Source organism: Pithys albifrons, chromosome 29 (genome assembly GCF_047495875.1).
Source record: "Pithys albifrons albifrons isolate INPA30051 chromosome 29, PitAlb_v1, whole genome shotgun sequence".
Lineage (NCBI taxonomy): Eukaryota > Metazoa > Chordata > Aves > Passeriformes > Thamnophilidae > Pithys > Pithys albifrons.
Genome location: NC_092486.1, coordinates 1,187,918 through 1,194,057, shown reverse-complemented (window position 1 = coordinate 1,194,057; position 6,140 = coordinate 1,187,918).

The following is a 6,140-nucleotide window of genomic DNA, read 5'->3' as shown; positions in this document are numbered from 1 at the left end:
AAATAGCAGCCCTGTGGCATCCCAGCCTGCCCATCTGCCCGCCCTGCCCTGCCCTGCCGGGACAAGGTTGGGCTCAGCTGTCAGGGGAGGGGACTGACACTGTCCCCAGGGTCGGTTCCAGCCTGAGCTCCTGCTGAGCTCTGCCCTGGGCTCAGTTCTCCTCTGCCTCTGCCAGTTCTGCTTTCTCTGTGTGTCAGGGACGGCTCCCAGTGAGATTTGGGCTGTCCAGTTTCAGGAGGACTTGTGGCATCACCTGTTTCCATCTCCAACAGCCCCTCTGTCGTTTCTCTTGCCTCCTGCCCTTGCTGCAGGAGGTTGGCTCTGCAGGGACAGTCCTGGGCCATTCCTGATGTCACTGTGTGGTTTGGTCACTCTGTGCTTACACGAGGGATTAAATGAGTCACCGGGATAAAGGCAATGAGGAGGTCCAAGCCCATCCCTCCTCTCAGAGCAGATCAAGGCTGTTCTTCAGGCAGGATTTGCAGGAGGTTGAAGCAGGGATTGTGTCCCTGCTCTCCCTGCTCTGCTGAGGTGCTGCTGCTGCCTGTGCCCTGCAGAGCAAAGGGCCTTCCCCTGAGCCCTCAGAGCAGGTGGCTTAAGGAAACCTCTTTTATTCTGTGCTGTAAAATTCTTCTGGTGGACTTTAAGTGGTTTTGTGCACCGTGCCCACACCCTGCTCAAAGCAGCTGGAGTTGAACAAGCTGCTCTGGCCCTGCCCACCCACCCCTGCCCACCCTCACTGCCACAGCCTTGAACAGCCCCGTGGCACAAGGTGGCACATCCCAGCTGGTGTCCTGCTTGGAGACCATCCCTGCAGGTGCCACAGGCTCCCTCTGAGGGGGAGCTGGCACAGAACACCAGGGGCAGTGTGGCCAGGCAAGGCAAAACCAGGAGGAGCTGTGAGCCCTGGGCTCTGCAGAGTCTCTGCTGCCGCCCCAGCAGCTCAGGGGCAGGAGATGTGGCCCCAAGGACTCAGCATTTGGCAGGAGAACATGGCAGAGAGGGAGCAGAGGGGAGAAATGATCCTGCTTTCCTGGGCCCCTCCTGCTCTTCCTGGGACCCAAGGGCTGTGTTGGATGATCTGGGGGGCTGTGATTTAAAGAAGTGGCCTGGGGATGAACTCAGGGAGGTGACTCAGCCAATCCCCTGCTCCATCTGCCCAGGCCAGGCTTTGCTTCTGATTCAGCCCATCCATCCCCTGCTCCATCTGCCAGGCCAGGCTCTGCTCCTGCCCCAGCCCATGCCCTGCTCCTTGTGCCCAGGCCAGGCTCTGCTCCTGCCCCAGCCCATGCCCTGCTCCCTGTGCCCAGGCCAGGCTTTACTCCTGATTCAGCCCAGCCTCTCCTCCATGTGCCCAATCCAGGCTCTGCTCCTGCCTCAGCCCATCCCCTGCTCCATGTGCCAGGCCAGGCTCTGCTCCTGTCTCAGCCCATCCCCTGCTCCATGTGCCCAGGCCAGGCTCTGCTCCTGCCCCAGCCCTTTTCCATGTGCCAGGCCAGGCTCTGCTCCTGCCTCAGCCCATCCCCTGCTCCCTGTGTCCAGGCCAGGCTCTGCTCCTGCCTCAGCCTATCCCCTGCTCCCTGTGCCCAGGCCAGGCTCTGCTCCTGCCTCAGCCCATCCCCTGCTCCCTGTGCCCAGGCCAGGCTCTGCTCCTGCCTCAGCCCTTTTCCATGTGCCCAGGCCAGGCTCTGCTCCTGCCTCAGCCCTTTTCCATGTGCCCAGGCCAGGCTCTGCTCCTGCCTCAGCCCTTTTCCATGTGCCCAGGCCAGGCTCTGCTCCTGCCCCAGCCAGTGCAATCTCCCGGTTTGGGCACAGCCCTGGGGTCCCAGGCAGAGCAGCAGCGAGGACATCACTTCTCCAGAGCTGCCCAGCTGAGTTATGTCACTGGGGGCATTCCTTGTTCCTCCTCCTTCCCTGTGCTCCTGGGAATGTTGGGATGAACCCCCCCTGTGGTCTGAGCACCACCCCAGGGAGCAGCAGAGGACTGGGCTGGTTGTGCTGCCCTGGTGCTGTTCTGGCTGCCAGAATCTCCTCTCATTTACAAAACGTTTTGCACATCCCAAGGTGAAGGAAGGTCTCCTCTCTCCACAAACCACCAGAGGTGGCACCATCAGGGGACAACCAGCAGGGACCCCACAGTTCTGCAGCCACACAGATTTTTGATCCTGCTCACCTATTGATGTGCTCCTGATGTGAGTTGAGGCAGCTGGAACTCTGCAGTCTCTCCTGGAGCTCTGCCTGAGCCTCTGGCATTGAGTGCTTGGCCTGAGAGCCACAGACCAAAACCCCTCTTTGCTACCAGGAGAACTTTGCATTAATTAAATTCCCTACAATTCTTCCTTCCTCTGTTTTCAGAGGCTTGAGCTCAGCTGAGAGACCAGAACTATGTCAGTTCAGCTTCAGAAATCCTTCTGAGAAAGGAGCACATCTTTGCTAACCTGATTTTCACCTGACAGTGGGGGACAGCAGTGGCTGTTCCAACTCCTGTGGGTGAGGGACCAGGAGGTGTTTCCCTCTCAGTGCCTTTCAACCAGGGGTTGTTCACTCTTGTTTTCTCCCCTCAGAGAACAGAAACCCAGCTCAGTGTCCTCTTCCCCTTCCACACTCCACATTCCAGAGGGAGAAGCAAAAAATTCACTGCTGGCCCCTTGTTTACCTTTTTTGCCATATTTTGGGGAGTTTCCATTCCCCCCTGATGCAGCTGTTGGGGTTTCACTTTTATTTTGTCTAGTCCAGTCAATTATATTCCAATTATCCACATCCATGTGTGTTGGGCTCTTCTTAAACCCTGGACTCCACCCATGGGATTCACAAAAAATATTGTTAATGTGAGGTACTTCAGGCTATTTTTTTTATTTTCTTGCTTTATTTGGTAAAAACCAACCCCAAAGCACACCAAGAAAACAAGATGGGGTTTGGAAATGAGCTGTGGATGGTGGACCCAAACCAACCTTAGAATCATGGAATGGTTTGGGTTGGAGGGACCTTGAGGACCACCTCATTCCGACCTCCTGCCATGGGCAGAGATGCCACCCCTGGCAGTGAGGGTTTGAGTTGGTCCTTTGGGGGTTCTGTGCTCAGATCAACGATTCACATCCTGACTGAGACAACACTTGGATTTAAAGTGGATATTTTGAGAGAGAGGCCAAAAACATTCCCGAGTTTAGAGTCCTGTCCATGAGGTCCCTGCTGCTCCTCAGGACCACTCTGACCTGCAGCCCTGTCCTGCCCTCTGCATTCACACAGAGCCATGGAGAAACAACCACAATAAAGCCCTTCCTAAAGGTCCATGGGATTCCTGGGGGAGTTTTGTGCCCCTGGCTGTGGAGAAGGACACACAGCCTGGGCAGTAGTGATGTGCACTAAGAAAGGGAGGAATCTGATCCCAGAAATCCGAGTCTTACAGGGGTTGGGGCAATGCCAGAAGAAATGGAGGCTCTACAGGTTTATCTGACACTGCATGGAGTGGGAAGAGTGGCAGAAACCTTCAGCAGTGAGGAACTGTCTGGATGCAGCAGCTCAGGGAAATCCCTGAGTGAGCTTTGAGGAGCTAATCCAGGTTAGGTGGAGGGTGGGAAGGGAAACCAGGGGAATGTCTCCCTTGGGATCTCCAAGGTCTGCACATGGAATGCCTGATTTCTCCTCCTCGTGAAGGACATGCACGTGGCAATTCCAGCTTTTTTATGGTCCTGTGACTCATCCAGGCAGAAAGGGACTGAAGGTTTTGGTAAATCCCTTTTAAGAGCAGGAATCCTGCATGCCAGTAATGCCAGTGAACTGATCTGTGCCCTGCAGGAGGGCAGTGGGACAGCACCACCTGGGCTCTGCCTCCCTGAACCAGGGAAATGCCAGGGAATTTCCTCCAGGTCACCTGGAAGGGAATTTACCTGTTTAAGAGGAACAAAGGACTGAAAATGGCTTTGCTGGTTTGAGGCCCTGGTTCCAGGGGGACCAGCTGTGTCCAATTCAATTCTGGGAGCACTAAATCCACCTTTATCCTCTTTCCCTGCTTTTCCCTGGGATTACCATGACCCCGAGGTCTCTTTATCTGTTTAATTCCAGGGTGACTGATGCACTGGAACCTCCCCCTGTATTACCTGGGTTTCCTTTGCCACCTTTCACCTGGGGAGGGCAGGTTGGGAAATTATGGCTCTTCAAAATAGAATCACAGAATCACAGAATCGATTGGGTTGGAAAAGACCTCTGAGATCATCAAGCCCAACCCTTGGTCCAACTCCAGTCCCTTTACCAGATCATGGCACTCAGTGCCACGGCCAAGCTCAGTTTCAAACCCTCCAGGAATGGGGAATCCACCCCCTCTCTGGGCAGCCCATTCCAATCCCTGAGCACTCTCTCTGCAAAGAATTTCTTTCTGCTCTCCAACTTCAATTTCCCCTGGCAGAGCTTGAGCCCATCGTGCCCCCTTGTCCTATTGCTGAGTGCCTGGGAGAAGAGACCAACCCCCAGCTGGCCACAACTTCCCTTCAGGGAGTTCCAGACAGTGCTGAGGTCACCTCTGAGCCTCCTCTTCTCCAGGCTGAACACCCCCAGCTCCCTCAGCCTCTCCCCACAGCACTTGTGCTCCAGTCCCTCCTCCACCCTTGTTGCACAACAGAGCTGTGTCTCTGTCCCTGACTCTGAGCCTGAAAATCCACAATCCACCTCCCTGTCAAACTGCTGCATCCTTAGCCAGTCTGGCCTTGCTCAGATGTCCCTCCCATCCCTCCCCAGGCCCCTCCACCCTGACCAGCAAAGGTTCCAAGGCTGCACTAAGCCCATGTGTGTGTCTGGGACAAAGCCAGGCAGTGAATAATGCCAAGGGATCGATATTGCTGATGCAGAGCAGTGCTGTGGCTCAGCCCTGCCCTGCACTGTGCCCCTTATGGGTCAGAGGGAAACCTTTTAGAGGTTATCAGGGAGAGCAGAGCAGGGAACGGGGGCAAAACATGCACCAGGGCAAGCCCAAGTGCTCCAGGGACCTCAAGGGGTCTCACAGTAAGGCCTGGAGTTAATGGGGTGGGATGAGAGGTAGGGAAGTGGGATGGGAGGGGTGGGACAGCTGTGAGCAAACACTCCTGCCTGGCACACACACTGAGCAAACAGTGGAGAAAAAGAGCTGAGAGATCAATAAAGAGCTGGGAGATCAACAGAGAGCTGAGAGATCAACAGAGAGCTGGGAGATCAATAAAGAGCTGGGAGATCAACAGAGAGCTGAGAGATCAACAGAGAGCTGAGAGATGAATAAAGAGCTGGGAGATCAATAAAGAGCTGAGAGATCAACAGAGAGCTGAGAGATCAATAAAGAGTTGGGAGATCAATAAAGAGCTGGGAGATCAACAGAGAGCTGAGAGATCAATAAAGAGTTGGGAGATCAATAAAGAGCTGGGAGATCAACAGAGAGCTGAGAGATCAATAAAGAGTTGGGAGATCAATAAAGAGCTGGGAGATCAACAGAGAGCTGAGAGATCAATAAAGAGCTGGGAGATCAGTAAAGAGCTGGGAGATCAACAGAGAGCTGGGAGATCAGTAAAGAGCTGGGAGATCAATAAAGAGCTGGGAGATCAATAAAGAGCTGGGAGATCACCAGGAGCTGCAGGCCTGGGTGAAAAGATGCACTGGGGCTGCAAGGGAGGGGCCCCAGTCAAATAACCAGCAGGGTTTGGGGGCACAAAGTTCAGAGGGTCAGATTTGCCTCAAGGACAACTGTGAGAGAACAGGGGAGAGTGGGGTGGGGACAACAGGCAGAGATCAGGGGAGGGAACCACAGGGATTGGCACAGATCTCAGCACATATCCCAGCAAGATCCCAGAACAGATCCCAGCACAGACCCCAGAACAGACCCCAGAAAAGATCCCAGAACATATCCCAGATAACAGATCCCAGCACAGATCCCAGAACATATCCCAGCACAGATGCCAGCACAGATGCCAGAACAGATCCCAGAACATATCCCAGATAACAGATCCCAGCACAAATGCCAGAACAGATCCCAGCACAGCCCCATGAGCCCCAAGTCAGAACTGCACATCCTGGAAAGGGCAGGAGACAAAATAAAAGGAATTCATGTTGTCAGAACCCATCCTGTGTTTCTGTGACTTGTGCCTTTCCAGGAACAACCCATTAATATGTCACTATAATCT